The sequence below is a fragment of the Silurus meridionalis genome, chromosome 29 (assembly GCF_014805685.1).
Source record: "Silurus meridionalis isolate SWU-2019-XX chromosome 29, ASM1480568v1, whole genome shotgun sequence".
NCBI lineage: Eukaryota > Metazoa > Chordata > Actinopteri > Siluriformes > Siluridae > Silurus > Silurus meridionalis.
Genome location: NC_060912.1, coordinates 12143647 through 12165405, shown reverse-complemented (window position 1 = coordinate 12165405; position 21759 = coordinate 12143647). Strand labels below are relative to the sequence as shown.

The 21759-nt window shown below is 39.0% G+C and overlaps 1 protein-coding gene across 3 annotated transcripts in view; it reads left to right on the top strand.

Annotated features, from left to right (window-relative positions):
* The first annotated feature begins 18951 nt into the window (after positions 1-18951).
* Positions 18952-21759, top strand: part of LOC124381899 (zinc finger protein 239-like) — a 103888-nt gene continuing 101080 nt past the window's right edge. For all 3 annotated transcript variants that reach the window (XM_046843816.1, XM_046843807.1, XM_046843826.1), the window contains exons 1-2: positions 18952-19125; positions 19215-19311. The gene's annotated coding sequence lies outside the window, so the exon portion shown is untranslated. The remainder of the gene's footprint in view (positions 19126-19214; positions 19312-21759) is intronic.

Sequence of the window (21759 nt, the reverse complement as noted above, 5' to 3'; positions counted from 1 at the left end):
GTCGCTTGAAGATAATCAGGGACTCTGCTGTACGGACATCTAGGGGAAGTTCATTCCACCACCTCGGTGCCAGAACAGAGAAGAGCCTTGAAGTGTACTTACCTCTCATTCTGAGAGAAGGTGGTACCAGTCGAGCAGTGCTGGAGGATCTCAGACAGCGTGGTGCAGTGCGAGATGTGATGAGGTCACTGAGGTAAGATGGTGCTGGTCCATTTTTGGCCTTGTAGGCAAGCATCAGTGTTTTAAATTTGATACGTGCAGCTACTGGAAGCCAGTGAAGGGAGCGCAGCAGTGGGGTGGTGTGGGAGAACTTGGGCTGATTGAACACAAGCTGTGCAGCTGTGTTTTGGATCATTTGCAGTGGACGAATAGCGTTCAGGGGAAGACCTGCCAGCAGAGAGTTGCAGTAGTCAAGTCATGAAATGACAAGAGACTGAACAAGCACCTGGGCAGCCTGTATGGACAGAAATGGTCGAATCCTTTGGATGTTGTAGAGAAGAAATTAACCGGAATGAACCACTTTAGCAACATGTGAGGAGAAGTTGTTGATAGCCCATATGTACCCCAAGGTTACGGGCAGTGGCTGAAGGTGAGAGAAGAGAGTCTTGAAGAGTTATTCAAAGATCTTGACCTGGAGATGACTCACTGGGGAAGTCCAGCAGTTCTATTTTGCTGGGGTTGAGTTTTAATTGATAAGCACTCATCTATGAAGATATGTCTTTCAAGCATGCCAAGATCAGAGTGGAAGCTGTGGTATCTGAGGGAGAGAGAGAAAAGATGAGATGAGTGTCATCTCCATAGCAGTGGTAAGAAAACCCTTGTCAATTCAAGATTATTTCTTGAATTGACAATTATTTTTTGTCTGTTGCGCTTTTTTACAACAGACATAGTCTCAAAGCAGCTTAACAGAAATCAACAGTCAAGGTGAATGGTGTGCATTTCCATGTGAGTATATTACTTCACCAATGGAGTGGGTATAGAGGGAAAAAAGGAGGGGACCCAGTACCAAGCATTGTGGGGTAAGTCTGCAAGGGGCAGATTTGGATCCCCTCCATGTTACTGGGTATGAGCAACCTTCCAGGTAGGAAACAAACCATTCCCATGCTGTTCCACGGATACCAAGGCTCCTGAGGGTAGACAAGAGAGTTTTGTGGTTGACAGTGTTGAATGCTGCTGAAAGGTCCAGGAAGAAAAAAGGTACAGATGACCGCTTGGCTGATCGAGCAGCCTGCAGTTTCTCAGAAAGAATTTTCTAAAAGGGCCGTCTCTGTGGAATGTGCCTTTAAAACCAGACTTTTTTGGATCATGAAGGTTGTTCTGTGGGAGATAGACAGACAGTTGGTTAAAAACAACCAGAGACAACTCTGCATTCCAGAGATTTTGAAAGAAAGGAGAGAAGCAATACCGGTCTGTAATTGTTGAGGTCTGATGGCTTCAGAGCAGGTTCCTTTAAGATAGGAATGACCCTTCCTTACTTGAAGGTAGCTGACACATAGCCAGATGTTAAGGACCCATTGATGATTGTGGAGATGACGGGCAGGAGATCTTGTGAGATGGTCTGAAGCGTAGTTGAAGGAATTGGATCCAGATCACAGGTGGTGTGATTGCCTTATGACTTGCAAGTCTTAGCAGAAATCACATCTGAAGAATGTCTGTACTTTCTCCTGCACTAGAAGCTCCTGATGCCAAGTCAAATTCCTTGTGTGTGTAAGCATACTTGGTAATAAAGATATTTCTGATTCTGATTCAGATTCTTATGTGCGTGCTTTGTGTATTAGAAAGCATTGGGTTATCCACTAACACCCATATGTACTGGTGCCTGGTGCTGGGTGTGAAGTGCCTTCCAATTGGAATGAAGATACTTACACATGAAACCCCCAATATAAATGCAGAGGTATAATGTTAACGATTGGAACTAACAAACTGGTCACCATTCCAACATCAGATCATTGTTGTGTTTACAAGCAATTTGGAGTAATAATTCTGGTCCAACTACAGCTAACTACACTATATGGCTAAAAGGATAGGGATACCATAGCATTGCACCCATATGTGCTCCCGAACATCATCTGATAGCTAGTCCACTTTTGGTGCAGCTTCAGAGTGGCTTAGGGACAACTTTCTGAATGTCATAAAGTGGCCCAGCCAGAACCCTGACTTGAACACAATTGAACATCTCTCGAGAGCCAGAAAGTGGAAAGTGTCCACTGATGGTACCTGTCCAACCTGACAGAGCTGAAGAGGATTGTATTTCTAGATTTTTCTGTATTCAGTAAATATAGCTGTATAAAGTCATTTTTTTAATTACAATCCTGAATTCTGAACTTAGTCTCTTGCTGTTGTTTGCCATTTATTTAATTAAATTAGTTACATTTTGGTGATAATTAGCCTAATTAGTATTTCATGATTAAAATTTTTTTATTTAAATGGTGGCATGATTTACTCCATAATGACTAGACAATAAATGATATGATCATGTGAGAATGTGTTTATGATGTTTGCATTAACGCAAGTGGCCTGTGGTATAACAATAAATATAATGCTATCAATTATTTTAGGGATAAAAATAAAACATTTCTCTGAAAGGAGAAAACCCAAAGTTATGTCTTGTACCGGCAGAAGGAGCGCACGCCCGTATCCCTGATGTAAAACAGAGCGGCATCTTTTGTAATTATCCGCCTTCTTGTGTAAATTTCTACTGAGCTTTAGATAGCAGTGAGCTAATACAGTAAAACCCCGTTGGACGAGCATAATTTGTTCTTGAAAATTGCTCGTAGGTCCATTTGCTTGTACGTTCGAACTAATTTTTCCCATAAGAATGAATGTAAAAGTGATTTAATCTGTTCCGAGATCTCATTCGATCACTTATTTCTGCACTTTAAAAGTAGCTGTAGCCTATTTAAAGAAACAAATACACCACAAATTAACGTAATGTAAACATGATTTAACACTTACCCATGTGGTAGTGGCTGATTGCGAGTGTGAGACGCACACCACGCTCGTACTTTTCCACTATTTCCCTCTTGGTTTTAATGGTAATTCTATTTACTTTCTTTTTCCCAGCACCATCACTGATTTTCTTTGGAGACATTTTCTATATTTCTAGTGAAATAAAAATATAACACTAAAAAAAGTTACGTTTTTGCTGCACTGAACAAAGAGAGCGAACGAGCAAGCTGAGCTGCTAGTTAGCTGCTAGTTCTCTGTTTAAAACTTTGTGTTATTGAAGTAGAGAAATGTAGTTGTGGGTAAAGATGAAGGGAAAGTTGGACTTCTAGCCTCAGTAATGTACACTATAGTGTTAATTTGCTCTCCAGCTGTGAGCTGCTCCTCCACTCAGATGGAGCTGTGAGAGACACCATGAGTTCTGACTGGAAAAGAGACGTTCACTTGCTTTATGTTTATCTGTTCACGTTTCTCTGGATTATTACATCTAATACCTGAACCTGACGCTGCTTTTGATCATTAGAACATTTCATTCGGATGAAGAAACTAACTTGATGATAGAAGAGAATGAAGAGTGATAGATGATGAAGTCATGTCTCTCATGAAGCTCAACCACTAAAGATCAGGCACAGTGGCAGACACCAATCAGATTTCACTTCCTGAACATGTCTGAGCCAATGATGTTTGCGGATTTAGAATTCGAGCCCGTTGGCCCCGCCCACTGCTTTGTGATCCGTGTTTGTACCTATAGACTTCTTTCACGCGCTCCGGTCTGAAGTTAATGTTGGGCGCGTGAGTTTTCTCCACTTTCCGCGCGTGCACATCGACGTTCCTTTCGCCGTTATAAATCTATCGCGCGCGAGCTTCAACCCCGTTTTTGTCCCGGATTTAGCGGATTTTTACCCAAAGGTGAGATACAGTGAAATGTAGCAGCTGAGCTGCTCGGGGAACAGCTAGTGGACATTCTGGAGTCATGAACATCTGCATTTTTCTTCCAGTGTCCTGATTCTTTACACCTCTGATCAAAGGTACAATTTACTCATGTCTCTTATCTCACAAAGTGCGGCTGCTTAACCGCAGTCTTGTTCATGTCGTAGGGTCCTAAATCTCTCCCACTCGACAGCATGCCTCTGTTTGAGGTGCTGCAGTAAACTGGTGGTACTGCTACCTTTGCTTGCAACAGCCTTCAAACACACTTTGCAGCGGGGTGTTGTGTGTGCCGCGTCTGACGCAGCAAAACCGAACCAATTCCAAATTACAGATGGCCCTGTGCCTTTCTTGGGAACGAGTTCTTCTCTGCTTGCTGCCATGTTGTTTCTGTATCTCTATGGCAAATGCGCAGGGGGAGGGCTGAGTTCGTTCGAAACTATGGGAGCCCAGAGGGGAGCGTCAGCGGACAATAAAGAGAAAACCGATTTTTATTAAAACAAATCGATGTAAACTACACATTCGAGTTAATCGATAAAATCGATTTATCGCCCAGCCCTGCCTGATTGAATACACAGCCGTTTAATCAGAGGATGAGCCTCTATCCTAATCAGTGTTTAGAAGTAAACGAATAGAACAGCATTGGCACGGCAACCCCACACACACACACACACACACACACACACACACACCCCTAACTGAATCAGTAGTACAGTAGCAGACAGTATGTAAAAACAAAGTTTGATTGTAATCTGATTCAGCAGCCACATAAACCACATGAAATGAACAACAGTGATATGTAGATTAATTTACCGTAATTTCCGGACTATAAAGCGGACTATAAAGCGGACTGTATAAGCCGCACCCACTGAATTTTACAAATATCTTTAACATAAATAAGCCGCAGTCTACACTAAATCTAATGAACTTTACACAGGCTTTACCGAAAGACAGTGTCTGTTACACGGTGTCTTCTTCTTCTTCTTCTTTCGGCTGTTCCCATTAGGGGTCGCCACAGCGGATCATCCGTCTCCATACCACCCTGTCAAGTCAAGTCAAGTCAGGTTTATTTGTATTGCGCTTTTCACAACAGACATTGTCTCAAAGCAGCTTTACACAAATCAACAGTGATGGTGAATGGTGTGAATTTGTCCCTGATGAGCAAGCCGTGGCGACTGTGGCAAGGAAAAACTCCCCTTAGATGTTATGAGGAAGAAACCTTGAGAGGAACCAGACTCAAAAGGGGAACCCATCCTCATCTGGGTGACATCAAGAGTTTGATCATAAATCTTTCAACAGTACAGAACACTGGAGAGTGAGAACTAACATGAGTACTGGAGTATAAGATTATAAGTGATGTTCTTTCTGCAGTCTTATACAGTCTATATGGTTAGTAGCTCCGAGTTTTATGAGCTCAGCATTTGTGATCACCACAGATCCAGCATCAGCTTCTTCATGCCAGAGCCTTTAAACACTCCAGGAGGTCCAATGTCAAAACTCCACACATGTAGCGGGATCCAAATGGCACTGGTACGTCTCTAGATGGTTCGGGATGTTTGCGAGTTTGGCATCTACTTCTTCAAAGGTCCGTAATCATCACAAGGTGGGAGGTGACTGGAGCTGGCCAAACCTCAGGGTGTCTCGGGATGGGGAGAGAAAGAGAAGCAGTGGAGAGGAATTAGCGTAGCTGCTGTTCATGATATTAACAGCACAAGTTGATAATGTGCATGTGATCAGATGTTCTGGAGCACAAGGTTATGATGTGATGTGTGTTATGTGTAGGCTTTGCTAAAAAGATGTTTTTAATCTACACTTAAACTGGGTGAGTGTGTCTGAGCCCCGAACACTGTCAGGAAGACTATTCCAGAGTTTAGGAGCTAAATGTGAAAATGCTCTACCACCTTTAGTGGACTTTGCTATTCTAGGAACTACTAACCCTGTCCTCTACATCTGCCTCTTTCACACCAACTACCTGCGTGTCTTCCCTCACCACATCCATGAACCTCCTCCTTGGCATTCCTCTTTTCCTACTACCTGGTGGCTCCATCCTCAGCATTCTTCTGCCAATATAATTCATGTCCCTCCTCTGCACATGTCCAAACCATCTCAATCTCGCCTCCCTCACCTTGTCACCGAAACATCCTACATGCGCTGTCCCTCTAATAAACTCATTTCTAATCCTGTCCATCGTCGTCACTCCCAACGAAAACCTTACACGGTGTAACGGGTGAAATATGTTGTGGCTCTTTTAAGAGCAGAGCGGCATTTTGGGAATAGCACGTCACTGCATTCTCCCGGTATTACTGCGTGTGTGTGCGTGTGAGACTGAGGATTATGTGCTCATTATTTTCTGATGCTCATTTCTAAGTTTCTTTGACTAACCCATAACGCTGTTGCCAAGAAAAATAAAAAAACTCCCGATGCCGTGCTGCGTTTTTCTTTTGTTTCCTTTCGGAAATTTCATTGGTCTAATGTTATGGGGTTCAGTTTTTTGGCTTGAAGTTTGTGAAACCGGGAAAAACCCAGGAAAAATCCATAAATTAGCCGCTTCATTGTTTAAGCCGCGGGGTTCAAAACGTGGGGAAAAAGTAGCGGCTTATAGTCCGAAAAATACGGTACTTGTAATTATAACAGGAGATGACATATGTACCTGTAAATGTTGGAGAATGAAGCACTGCTGGTGATCGAGAAACAGGTGAATTAACGTTAGCACTAGCAGAGCTGTTCAGCTTTTTACTATTTGATATCTCTGGCTTCTGAACATGTGAATTCTCTTCCTCCTGTGGTCACCCAAGGCATCATTTTGACTCTGTTTTATTCATTTTTGACAAAACTAGCAAAACTTTTGTTTCCAAATGTGCTCGGTGTGAAGGGGAGGGGTATCGACTTTAACTGTGCATCTCTTTAACTGAAATTGCCTTCATAGGCCATTAAGATGAAGTAGGTTGATGCTTTTGACACCCACAGATCTTTACCTGCAGCTATTATTAATGTATCGTTGTCCCAACCATAGGGATTTTTACACTTATTTTGGAAGACAGTATGCGGATCATCTTGGTAGTTGCTGATTGATTGCACCAGTTTAGAATCTGAGCTCCATCTTGAGAGCTACTATTGGCAAATGTTCTGAACTTGAGCATACATTTAGCTAAATCCAAAAGCACCAGAACATTACTTGAAAATATCAGGCAGCTGCATGGATCATGGACTGCATCCTCTCTCTGATCTAAAAGCTCTGATTTTAAACTCCTCCTTGTAAGATTAGATATAATCATTAAATAGTGCAAAACACCTCTAAATAATTCATTTAATTTGTTTCAAACCACATCAGATTACTATAGCAAACATTTCTGATAACATGCAAGACTAAATCTAAAATTATTACAGTATTTTGATTCATTTTATTTTGTTTTGTTTTCCAGATGCACCACTGCTCAGATTGTGGGAAGAGTTTTACTAAAATTGCTGTTCTGAAAAGACACCAGCGTATCCACACAGGAGAGACGCCGTATCACTGTGAACAGTGTGAGAAGAGTTTTACTCACCTGAGTAGTCTCAAAGTACACCAGCGTATCCACACAGGAGAGAAGCCGTATCACTGTGAACAGTGCGGAAAGAGTTTTAATCAACAGAGTAGTCTTAAATCACACCAGCGTATCCACCCCGGGGAGAAGTCATATCACTGTGAACAGTGTGGGAAGAGTTTCAATCATCAGAGTAGTCTCAAAGTGCACCAGCGTATCCACACAGGAGAGAAGCCTTATTACTGTGAACAGTGTGGGAAGAGTTTTACTCACCCGAGTACTCTTAAAGTACACCAGCGTATCCACACAGGAGAGAAGCCTTATTACTGTGAACAGTGTGGGAAGAGTTTTAATCGTCAGAGTCATCTCAAAATACACCAGCGTATCCACACAGGTGAGAAGCCGTATCACTGTGAGCAGTGTGGAAAGAGTTTTAATCATCAGAGTCATCTCAAAATACACCAGCGTATCCACACAGGAGAGAAGCCGTATCACTGTGAACAGTGTGGGAAGAGTTTTACTAACCAGGGTTATCTCCTTATACACCAGCGTATCCACACAGGAGAGAGACCATATCACTGTGAACAGTGTGGAAAGGGCTTTAGTTGTCGGTATAGTCTACTTACACACCAGCGTATCCACACAGGAGAGAAGCCGTATCACTGTGAACAGTGTGAAAAGAGTTTTAAACATCAGAGTCATCTTAAGTTACACCAGCGTATCCACACGGGAGAGAAGCCGTATGATTGTGCACAATGTGGGAAAAGTTTTCGACTAAAGACGCATCTTCAAGAACACCAACGTGTCCACACAGGAGAGAAGCCGTATCACTGTGAACAGTGTGGGAAGAGTTTTAGTGCTCGGAGTGCCCTCCTCAGCCACCAGCAGGGTCATACAGGACAGAAGCTGTACCTCTGTGGACAGTGTGGACGGAGCTATGTTTATCAAAGCTCATTAAGGAAACACAAGTGCTCTAACATACAGCCATCGACTCAATGTTAATTTGTAAAACAAATCCTCTTCAATTTCTTATTTGAAGGGATGTAAAGGGAAATTGTACTGTAAATATTGGGGAACTTTACATTGTAATGTTAATGATTAGCTCTAACAAACTGGACACCTTTCCAAGCCATCAGAACATTGTTGGTCCACCTACAGCTACACTACATCTTAACTTTATGGCAGAAAGTATGTGGCTACCTGAGCATCTCACCCATATGTGCTGTCTGAATATTATCTGATTGAACAGCCTCCAATCCATGGTCCCCTGAGCCCAGTGTTCCTGATCTAGTTTTCTGATTTAATGCAAACCTGAGCAGGATCACACAGTTACAGCATTCAGGGAATAAAAGGTTGTGGAATAGATTTTTGTTGTATATGTCTGGACCTATAAGAATTAAGATTAGCTTTGCCTGAGCTTTGTCTTTTTTAAATCTGATATGTTAAATGTATAAATCTTTGGGTATTTTGTTCCGACAGTCATTTTTTGTGTTTCTCTAACTTCGAATAAGTTTATTAGTCAAATTACATCCTCACCATTCTTTCATCAACAGAGCCTGAACAACGCTCTAATATTCTGGGCTAAATTCCACCAAAATATTTCCAGTATAACAGGTGAAACATTTTCACATCTTCCAAGCTTCTCATGCAGCAAGATGGATGATTCTGGGTTCAGCAGACTTCAGCCCCTGACTTAAAGTGTAGGGAAATGTTAATTACTTTAGCGTACCAAAACATTTTGTACAATGCTATGCTTCTAATATTGTCAGACGGCCCTTCATTAATCCAGCATGACTGTGCCACAGTGCACAAAGTAAGGTTCATAAAGACATGGTTGGATGAGTTTGGTGTGGAAGAACTAAACTGGCCTGCACAGAGCTCTAATCTCGACTTTACTGAACACTTTTGAGATTAAGGTTAATTTTAAAAGTTGATTATTCTAAATCAGGGGTCGGCAACCTGCGGCTCCGGAGCCGCATGCGGCTCTTTCATCCCTCTTCTGCGGCTCCCTGTGGCTTTGGAAAATAAATAATGAGTATTTCATTAAAATGTATTTTATTTTAGTCTGTTAGTTTTTACAATGTAATTCTAAATTTGAAGATTTTGGTGATCTTGTAAAATCTAAATAAAACGTGTTAAAGTTTTTTGTCGCTCTTCATATGCGTCACAACCGCTAATGTGCGACACCCACCGGCACGTGACTTCTTAAACTTTTCGACCCCAGGAAGGCCAATTATGGAGAATTCTAAGAAAAGAAAAGTGTCTGTGAGTTCAGAGAAGAAAAAAACACATTATCCTTCCCTGTCGCTCCCTTAAGCATCGATCCATCCCCACTGAACACCAGGTGTGAGTCAACCTGATCTTGAGATGGAACTGGCCGACATAGCCGACAAAGACATATGGGCATCCAAGTTTAAACGATTGACAGCAAACCTTGAAGATGGTGCCCGTCAGAAGGCCGTTCTTCCTCAGAATCACAAATGGAGTGGTATTGAAAACCTCCCCAAACCGGGCAAACTTGTGTTCAAAACATGGAATGCTATCCCCGACATTTATGTGAGCATGAAAAAGTATGCGCTTGGAGTCCTGTCGATCTTTGGATCCACATATGTATGTGAGCAGGTGTTCTCCAACATGAACTTTATTAAAAACAAACATCGTGCACGCCTCACAGATGACAGCTTACGATCCTGTGTAAAGATAAAGGTCACATCATACAGCCCTGACGTGCAGACGCTGGGCGCTGAGGTTCAGGAGCAGAAATGACATTAAGCAAGTACGATACATATTTTAATTGTCTATTATTTTGCATATATTCATATTTTTTCATTGTTCGGTGAAATAGTCCTTTTATTATTCAGGTTGACAGCTGATTGGTTGCGCCAGCAAAAGGATGACAGCACACAGAAGAGGACGGCATTTTTGGTTTGCTGCCGGTGGATAATTTATGTTCGGCGTTCTTTTCATAAATACAAGAAGGACTCAAATAGACATTGAGTATTTTACTTGAAAGTAACCTTCAACCCAATGTCTTTTTTTAAGGACATCAAAATGTTTTTGTTGCATACAGAAATGTAATTTCATTCTCTCTGCAGTTCATTGATTTCATAAATGCAACACATTATGGTTTGATTATACATGGCATAAAGGCAAAAAAAAAACGTTACATGTAGTGTTATATCAATTTAAATGTCAAAAGGGTTTTGTGGCTCCCAGTGTTTTCTGTGGGAAACAGGTCCAAATGGCTCTTTGTGTGGTGAAGGTTGCCGACCCCTGTTCTAAATGGACTGTATGAGATAAGGTGTCATTAAAAAAGTCTTCAGGAACGTTTTTTTGTGATTATTTCATGAACAGTTCACTTTTTTTTCTCCTGCTATTGTTTGTTAACTTATACTTTATTTTTTATAAGGAAGAAAATAGAAATGCTGGTGATAGAAACAATGTTTTGATTCTATATCATAGATGATTATGAGGTATCAACAGATCACTGTGAACAGTGTGGAAAGAGTTTTATCCAACCATCTCTTCTTCAAATACACCAGCGTATCCACACAGGAGTGAAGCCGTATCACTGTGAACAGTGTGGGAAGGGTTTTACTCATCAGGGTCATCTCACAATACATCAGCATATCCCCACAGGAGAGAAACCATATTCCTGTGGACAATGTGGGAATAGATTCAATTTTCAGAGTAAACTGCAAATACACTAGCGTATCCACTCAGGAGAGAAATCGTATCACAGTGGAAAATGTGGGAAGAGTTTCACTTGTCAGACTAGTCTCCAAGTACACCAGCGTTTCCACACAGGATTAAAGCCCTTTCACTGTAGACAATGTGGGAAAAGTTTTATTGGTAGGAATTTCTTCCTCAGCCACCAGCAGATTTGTCTACAGCTAATTACATTACATGGCCAATGGGTGATACCTGTTCATCACCTGTGATACCTGTGCCTTGTTAACTCAAAAAAAAAAAAAAAAAAAAATTTTTGTTGCCTTTTTTGTTGACTTCTGAGGCAAAAATGCTACCTCAGAAATCAGTCCGGTGTTGATCACAATTATTTTTGAGGTAACAAAAAATTACACTGCCGTGTATACTTGTTCCCTCAGAAACCAGTCCAGGTCTGTTAAAAATTATTTCTTATGCAACATGAAAAAGATTTCTTAAATCACATTTGATCAGCACTGGACTGATTCTAAGGTAATTTTTAAAAAGTTAACTTCTGGGGAACACAAAAAAGTACACTGCGGTGTACTTTTTGGTTACCTTAGAATTTTGCTGAATAGAATTATTTCTAAAGCAACAAAAAATCTTTGAGGTAAAAAGAAAGTACAGTGCATTGAACCTTTTCTTTTGTTACCCTTATAAGTGTACTTTTTGTTACCACAGAGGTTTGTTATTAAGTTACCTAAAACTGTTTTTTTATTTGATACAATAAAAAATAATAATCTCCAATGTACATTGCTGATCAAAATGATTTCTGAGGCAACAACACAAAAAAGATTTGTAAGGTAACAAAAAATATATTGCAGTGTACTTTTTGTTACCTTTAGAGATCAATACATTGCTGATCAATTTGATTTCTGAGGTAACAGAAAGTACACTGCAGTGTATACTTGTTTCCTCAGAAGTGTTTTTATTTATTTATTTATTTTTTGTTACCTCAGAAACCAGTCCAGTGCTGCTAAAAATAATTTCTCAGGCAACATGAAAAAGATTTCTTAAATTACATTTTGATCGGCACTGGACTAATTCTGATGTAATTAAAAAAAAAAAAAAAAAAAGTGTACTTTTTTGGTTACCTCAGAAGTGTCCTTTTTTTTGTTACCTCAGAATTTTGCTGAATAGAATTATTTCTAAAGTAACAAAAAGTATGTTGTTTTGTTACCTTAAAGTGTTTTTTTTTTATTTGTTACTATAAAAAGTAATGATTTCTGAAGTAAAATAAAACTGTAACGTACACTGCTGATCAAAATTATTTCTGAGGTAAATAAAAAGGTTTCTGAGGTAACAATAAATATATATATATATATATATATATATATATATATATATATATATATATATATATATATATATATATATATATATATATATATATATATATATATATATATATACATTGCAGTGTAACTTCAAAAATGTCATTGTATTTGTTAACAGAGAAATCAGTCCAGTGCTGATCAAAATGATTTCTCAGGCAACATAAAAAATATTCCTTAAGTTACAAATTAAGTACAATGCACTGTATTTTTTGTTACCTCAGAAGTGTACTTCTTTTTTTATACCCTGGAAATCAGTTCTTTGTTAATCAAAATGTTTTGAGGGAACAAAACAAAAAGTGATTTATGAGGCACCAAAAAATACACTGCAGTGTACACTGCTGATCAAAATTACAAAAATTTTTTGCCTCAGAAATAATTTTGATCAGCACCGGACTGATTTCTGAAACCTCAGAAATCAGTCAAAATCAAAATCAATCTCAAGAAAAATCAAGATAAAAATTATTTCTGAGGTAACAAAAAATTACACTGCCGTGTATACTTGTTTCCTCAAACGTGTATTTATTTTTTGTTACCTCAGAAACCAGTCCAGTGCTGTTAAAAATTATTTCTCATGCAATATAAAAAAAGATTTCTTAAATTACATTTTGATCACCACTGGACTGATTTCTGAGGTAAATAAAAACAAGTTAACTTCTGAGGAACACAGAAAGTACACTGCAGTGTACGTTTTTGTCTACCTCAGAAGTGTCCTTTTTTTGTTACCTCAGAATTTTGCTGAATATAATTATTTCTGAAGCAACAAAAAAATTCTGAGGTAAAAAGAAAAGTACACCGCAGTGTACCTTTTGTTTTGTTACCCCTATGTTTTGTTACCCTTAAGTGTACTTTTTTTGTTACCTCAGAGGCCTGTTGTTTAGCTACCTTAAAGTGTTAAAAAAATAATGATTTCTGAGGTAATAAAAAATAATATTCTTCAGTGTACAAAATGATTTCTAAAGCAACAACAACAAAAAAGATTTGTAAGGTAACAAAAAATATATTGCACTGTACTTTTTGTTACCTTTAGAGATCAATACAGTGCTGATCAAAATTATTTCTGAGGTAACATAAAGTACACTGCAGTGTATACTTGTTTCCTCAGAAGTGTATTTTTTATTATTTTTTGTTACCGCAGAAACCAGTCCAGTGCTGTTAAAAATTATTTCTCATGCAACATGAAAAGTTTTCTTAAATTACATTTTGATCAGCACTGGACTGATTCTGAGGTAATTTTTTAAAAAGTTAACTTCTGAGGAACATAAAAAAGTACTCTGCAGTGTATTTTTTTGGTTACCTCAGAGGCCTGTTGTTTAGCTACCTCAAAGTGTTAAAAAAATAATGATTTCTGAGGTAATAAAAAATAATATTCTTCAGTGTACCCTGCTGATCAAAATGATTTCTAAAGCAACAACAACAAAAAAGATTTGTAAGGTAACAAAAATATATTGCAGTGTACTTTTTGTTACCTTTAGAGATCAATACATTGCTGATCAATATGATATCTGAGGTAACAGAAAGTACACTGCAGTGTATACTTGTTTCCTCAGAAGTGTATTTTTTATTCTTTTTTGTTAATGCAGAAACCAGTCCAGTGCTGTTAAAAATTATTTCTCATGCAACATGAAAAGTTTTCTTAAATTACATTTTGATCAGCACTGGACTGATTCTGAGGTAATTTTTTAAAAAGTTAACTTCTGAGGAACATAAAAAAGTACTCTGCAGTGTATTTTTTTGGTTACCTCAGAGGCCTGTTGTTTAGCTACCTCAAAGTGTTATTTTATTTGATACAATAAAAAGTGATGATGTTTGAGGTAACAAAAGTACACTGCAGTGTGCACTGCTAATCAAAATAATTTCTGAGGTAATACAAAAAAGTAAACTGCAGTGTACTTTTTTGGTTACCTCAGAAGTGTACTTTTTTAATTTTTTTACCTCAAAAATCAGTCCAGTGGTGATCATGATTTCTAAAGTAACAAAAAGTACATGGTTTTGTTACTTAAAAGTGTTATTTTATTTGTTACAATGAAATGTGCTGATTTCTGAAGTAAAAAAAACTGCAGTGTACACTGCTGATTAAAATTATGAGGTAACAAAAATAAGAATAAATACATTGCAGTGTACTTTCTATGTTTATTCAAATATTTCCTTGTATTTGTTAACTCAGAAATCAGTCCAGTGCTGATGAAAATTATTTCTCAGGCAACATCAAAAAGATTTCTTAAGCTCCAAAAAAAGTACAATGCACTGTATTTTTTGTTACCTCAGAAGTGTATTATTATTTTATATTTTTTGGATAACCCAGAAATCAGTACTTTGCTAATCAAAATGCAACTTATATTTTCCATGGTGCCTAAGAAATCATTTTTAACAGCACTGGACTGGTTTCTGAGGTAAAAAAAAAAAATTAATCACTGCAGTGTACACTTGTTACCTCAGAAGAGTTTTTTTTTAACCCCAGAAATCAGTCCTTTGCTAATCAAAATGTTTTAGAGGGAACAAAACAAAAAATGTTGATTTATGAGGCAACATAAAATACACTGCCATGTACACTGCTTGTTAGGTCACAAATTATTTAGATCAGCACTAGACTGATTTCCGAGGTAACAAAAATGTACACATCTAATGAAAATTAATTCTGAGGCAAGAAAAGATTTCTGGAGTAAGAAATAATGTAAGGATTTCTAAACTAAAAAAAAATGTAAGTTGTTTTGTTAGCTTTTTTATTTGTTACAATAAAAAGAAATGATTTCTGAAGTAAAAAAAACTACAATGTACACTGCTGATCAAAATTATTTCTGAGGCAACAAAAAAGGTTTCTGAGGTAACATTAAATAAATAAATATACATTGCAGTGTATTTTTAAAAAATCTTGTATTTGTTACCTCAGAAATCAGTCCAGTGCTGATCAAAATGATTTCTCAGGCAACATCAAAAAGATTTCTTAAGTTACAAATAAAGTACAATGCACTGTATTTTGTATTACCTCAGAAGTGTACTTCTTTTTTTTTTTTATACCCTGGAAATCAGTACGAAAATGTTTTTGAGGGAATAAAACAAAAAGTGATGATTTATGAGGCAACAAAAATACATAGCAGAAGCCGAAAGAAGAAGGCTGGACATATTTCTGGGTTAACAAAAGAATACACTTATAAGGGAATCAAAATAAAAGATAGACTGTAGTATACTTTTTTGTTACCTCAGAATTTAGTCTGATTTATGATGTAACAAAGTAAACTGCAGTGTGTACTTGTCCCATCAAAAGTGTAAATTTTTTGTCACATCAGAAATCAGTCCAGTGCTGATCAGAAATATTTCTGAAGCAATTCTGAGCTAACAAAAATGTATACTACAGTATATCTTTTGTTTTGATTCCCTTATAAGTTTATTCTTTTGTTACCCCAGAAATATGTCCAACCTTCTTCTTTTGTCTTTTCCCAATAGGGGTCGCCACAGAGGATCATTCGTCTCATTTACATTTACATTTACATTTGCGAAATTTAGCAGACGCCCTTATCCAGAGCGACGTACAAAAGTGCTTTAAATCTCTAGTAATGAATAAATCTACACTGGTACGCAAGATTACAAACTTAATATAAATATTACTCGAATTCTACAAACTTGGAAAGTGCTAATTTAGGTATTTCAGGAAGAGGTAGGTCTTTAGTCATCGCTTAAAGATAATCAGGGACTCTGCTGTACGGACATCTAGGGGAAGTTCATTCCACCACCTCGGTGCCAGAACAGAGAAGAGCCTTGAAGTGTACTTACCTCTCATTCTGAGAGAAGGTGGTACCAGTCGAGCAGTGCTGGAGGATCTCAGACAGCGTGGTGCAGTGAGAGATGTGATGAGTTCACTGAGGTAGGATGGTGCTGGTCCATTTTTGGGCTTGTAGTCAAGCATCAGTGTTTTGAATCTGATACGTGCAGCTACTGGACGCCAGTGAAGGGAGTGCAGCAGTGGGGTGGTGTGGGAAAACTTGGGCTGATTGAACACAAGTCGTGCAGCTGCATTTTGGATCATTTGCAGTGGACGAATAGCCTTCAGGGGAAGACCTGCCAGCAGAGAGTTGCAGTAGTCGAGTCTTGAAATGACAAGAGACTGAACAAGCACCTGGGCAGCCTGTGTGGACAGAAATGGTCGAATCCTTCTGATGTTATAGAGAAGAAATCGACAAGAACGAGCAACATTAGCGACATGTGGGAAAAAAGACAGTTCATTGTCCATAGTTACCCCAAGGTTACGAGCAGTGGCTGAAGGGAGAGCAGAGAGTCATGAAGTGTTATTTGGAGATCTTGACCTGGAGATGAATCACCTGGGATGACCAGCAGTTCTGTTTTGCTAGGGTTGAGTTTTAGTTGGTGAGCACCATGAAGATATGTCTGACAAGCATGCTGAGATCCGAGCGGAAGCTGTGGTATCTGATGGAGGGAAAGAAAAGATGAGTTGAGTGTCATCTGCATAGCAGTGATAAGAAAACCCAAGTGAGGATATGACTTCACCAATGGAGTGGGTATAGAGGGAGAAAAGGAGGGGACCAAGTACAGAGGCTTGTGGGACACCAGTGGTGAGTCTGCATGGGGCAGATGTGGATCTCCTCCATGTTACCTGGTATGAGCGACCTTCCAGGTAGGAAGCAAACCATTCCCATGCTGTTCCGCAGATACCAATGCTCTTGAGTGTTGACAAAAGTGTCTTGTGGTTGACTGTGTCAAATGCTGCTGAAAGGTCCAGGAAGATAAGTACAGATGACAGCTTGGCTGACCGAGCAGCATGCAGTTTTTCAGAAACAGACAAAAGGGCCGTCTCTGTGGAATGCGCCGCTTTGAACCCAGACTGGTTCGGATCATGGAGGTTGTTTTGTAAGAGATAGACAGACAGTTGGTTAAAAACAGTGCGTTCCAGAGATTTAGAAAGAAAGGAGAGAAGTGATACTGGTCTGTAGTTGTTGATGTCTGATGGATCCAGAGCAGGTTTCTTCAAGATGGGAATGACCCTTGCTTGCTCGTCTCCATACCCCACTGTCCTCTACATCGGCCTATTTCAAACAAACTACCTGCATGTCTTCCCTCACCACATCCATAAACCTCCTCTTTTCCTCCATCCTGGTGGCTCCATCCTCAGCATTCTCCTACTGATATAACCCTTGTCCCTCCTCTACACATGTCCAAACCATCTCAATCTTGCCTCCCTCACCTTCACACCAAAACTTCCTACATGCGCTGTCCCTCTAATAAACTCATTTCTAATCGTGTTCATCCTCGTCACTCCCAACGAACATCTCAAGAGCTTCAGCTCTGCTACTTGAGCTCAACCTCCTGTCTTTTACTCAATGCCACTGTCTCTAATCCATACAACATCGCAGGTCTCACCCCAGTCCTATAAACTTTCCCTTTCCCTATTGCAGACACCCATTTATCACAAATCACTCCTGTCACACTTCTCCACCCACTCCAACCTGCCTGCACTCTTTCTTCAATTCTCTATCACACTCTCCATTACTTTGCACTGTTGACCCTAGGTACCTGAACTCCTCCACTTTCTCTACATCTTCTCCCTGCAACTACACTCCTCCACTGCCCTCCCTCTCATATACACACATGTACTCTGTCTTACCCCTACTGACTTTCATTCCCCTTCTCTCCAGTGCATACCTCCACCTCTCCAGGCTCTTCTCCACCTGCTCCCTACTCTCACCACAAATCACAATATCATCCACAAATATCATAGTCCACGGAGACTCCTGTCCGATCTCGTCCTCATACAATACCACAACTCCTGTCTGATCTCGTCCTCATACAGTACCACAACTCCTCTCTTCACCCTGTCGTACAATTTCTCTAAATCCACAAACACACAATGCAACTCCTTCTGACCTTCTCTATACTTCTCCACCAACATTCTCAAAGCAAAAAATGCTTCTGTGGTGCTCTTCCTCGGCATGAAACTATACTGTTGCTCTCAGAGGAACTCTACATTGATGATCAAAATTATTTTTCAGGTTACAAAAAAGTACACTCCAATGTTACCTCAGTTGTATACTTTTTTGTTAACTCAGTGATTAGTCCAGTGCTGATGAAAATCTTTTTTTAACCCTGATGCTTTAGAAAATGAACCGATAATAATTGTAAAAATAATTGTCAATGTTTATATATTGTGTATAACAATGTCAGTGTGTGTCTCTGATTGTGGGTGTGCCTAATGCATATAACAATATCAGTATATGTTTGAATGTGTTTGTATAACGATATTATATATATATAAATTTGTGTGAATCTTCGTTTATTTGTAAACCGAAATCTATGAACAAATAAAAATGGAGAATGATGATAGAAGAGAATGAAGAGTGATAGATGATGAAGTCATGTCTCTAATGAAGATCAACCACTAAAGATCAGGCACAGTGGCAGACAACCAATCAGATTTCACTTCCTGAAAATGTCTGAGCCAATGATGTTTGCGGATTTAGAACTCGAGCCCGTTGACCCCGCCTACTGCTGTGTCAATTGATCCGTGTTTGTACCTATAGACTTCTTTCACGCGCTCTGGTCTGAAGTTAATGTTGGGCGCGTGAGATTTTCTCCACTTTCCGCGCGTGCACATCGACGTTCCTTTCGCCGTTATAAATCTATCGCGCGCGAGCTTCAACCCCGTTTTTGTCCCGGATTTAGCGGATTTTTACCCAAAGGTGAGATACAGTGAAATGTAGCAGCTGAGCTGCTCGGGGAACAGCTAGTGGACATTCTGGAGTCATGAACCTCTGCATTTTTCTTCCAGTGTCCTGATTCTTTACACCTCTGATCATGAAATCAGAGTCCAGACGGAGTCTTTAGAAGAACCTCCACACACTCCTGCTGCTGCTGCTGGATCAAAGGTACACTTTATTCATGCCTCACATGTAGGGGTGTAACGATACACGTATTCGTACCGTAATTTGTCGGTACTGGGCTTTCGGTTCGGTACACACGTGTAATGAATGCAGTCGTTTTTACCTGCGGAACATTATAATATATGTTCCCTCGGGAATGTATTAAGTGGCGCACCGTAAGCGTGTTTAGTCTCTGCCTCGCACTTTCAACCCATTTATTAGTATGCAGAAACAAATAGAACAGTTAAGTAGATCACAGATCTTTAGAAAAGTTATACATTTGTATTAGTGTCGCCTGTGGTCTCTGTTTTTAACCCCCCCCCCTCCTCTTTTTAGCACTAAATGTTGCACATGTGCACTGTGTTGTTAGTTTAGAGTTATATGTACTTTTGTGTTTCTTTTTGATAATTGATGATGTTTGTTGTAGCATCTTGGTCCTGAGGAAAAGTTGGTTACTGTGTACTGCACTGTATATGGTTGAAATGACGATAAAGCTGACTTGACTTATAAATCACACACATCTGTATTACCCAAATGGAATCTAACTAATAAAAAAAATTAAGTGTTTATATTATTATTTATTCTTCTAAAATATTATTTGATTTATTATAGAACCAAGCAGGCATTTTATTTAAAACGTTTAAAAAATGTAAACTCTTCAAATGTCGGTTATAATAAAATGTAATTTAATAAAAAAAAAAAAATGACAAGCAATCTTGATTATAACAGGAGACAACATATGTACCTGTACACTGGTGTGTAGAATGTGTTGGAGAATGAAGCACTGCTGGTGATCCAGAAACAGGTGAATTAACGTTAGCACTAGCAGAGCTGTTCAAATTTTCACTTTTTAATATCGCTGGCTTCTGAGCATCTAAATTCTCTTCCTCCTGTGGTCACCCAAGGCATCGTTTTTGACTATCTTACTTTATTTTTACATCACTGGCTAAATAGGTGTCTCCCTAGGTGGAGGGGTCCCGGGGCATCAGCCTCTCGGTGGACACTGTTGTAGATGGTATGGTGTTACTGTTTGTTTAATTTTAGATTGAATCAATTTTAGAAACTGTCAGACTCTTGTAACTGGCATTTCACAACTGCAAATGTGGCTTGGATTCGTGCACAGCAGAATGCAATGTCCATTACTTTATTCTGCAGCACATGAAAAAGTGGAGTTCCAGTTTCCACACTAACAGCTTTTTCCAGCTAGTATTAACTGGGTTTTTTTGCAATAAAGAAAATAAAAAATAAAAAACGCACAGTCAAAAAGGTTGTTTTATTCGGAGATCGCACAAAGCAGTGATGAGGAAAATCTTCTTGCATGGAGTGATGACAGCTAACTGGTGATCTGCATTTGGATGGAAAACCTATTTTACAGCTGTGTGTTACAATACATCTCGCTTTACAGTTTTATATAATTTGTTTATATGAGAAATGCTTGAAAAGTGTGTGTTTGTGTGTATTGTTGGGCACACTCTTGTCTATTTAAATGGCCGGTCATCAGTATGCATGTAGTATAATTGCAGTCTGTATGAATAGCAAAACCTCTATAACAATAATCTGAACCGCCAACCATCAATATGAATGCAGTCTGTATGAATACCCAAACATGTATAACTATAGTCTGAGTTGTTACCTGAGTTATTTATACTTCAACTTATCTTTTGAGCATTATCAACTTTAAATGATACAGTAAATAATAATACAGTAAACCCAGAGTATCTTCTTTCCAAATGTATCTAAATTGTGTATGTAGAACACTTTGGTCAGGAACTGTTCACATTTACTTTTAGGTAGGTGATTTTCAGCTGAGAGTCTGAAAGTGGAGGTACATGCTTACAAGTTGATTATAAGTTGATAATGACCTGCAGACGTCATCAATGTATTGTTGTCCCAACCACAGGGATTTTCACACATCATTTGGAAGACAGCATGCAAATCAGCTCAGTAGGTACTAATTGTTTACACCAGTCCAGATTTTGAGCTTTGTCTAATTAGAGCTACAGTGAGGAAAATAAGTATTTGAACACCCTGCTATTTTGCAAGTTCTCCCACTTAGAAATCATGGAGGGGTCTGAAATTGTCATAGTAGGTGCGTGTCCACTGTGAGAGACATAATCTAAAAAAAAATCCAGAAATCACAATGTATGATTTTTTAACTATTAATTTGTATGATACAGCTGCAAATAAGTATTTGAACACCTGAGAAAGTCAATGTTAATATTTGGTACAGTAGCCTTTGTTTGCAATTACAGAGGTCAAACGTTTCCTGTAGTTTTTCACCAGGTTTGCACACACTGCAGGAGGGATTTTGGCCCACTCCTCCACACAGATATTCTTTAGATCAGTCAGGTTTCTGGCTTGTCGCTGAGAACCACAGAGTTTGAGCTCCCTCCAAAGATTCTCTTCAGGGTTTAGGTCTGGAGACTGGCTAGACCACGCCAGAACCTTGATATG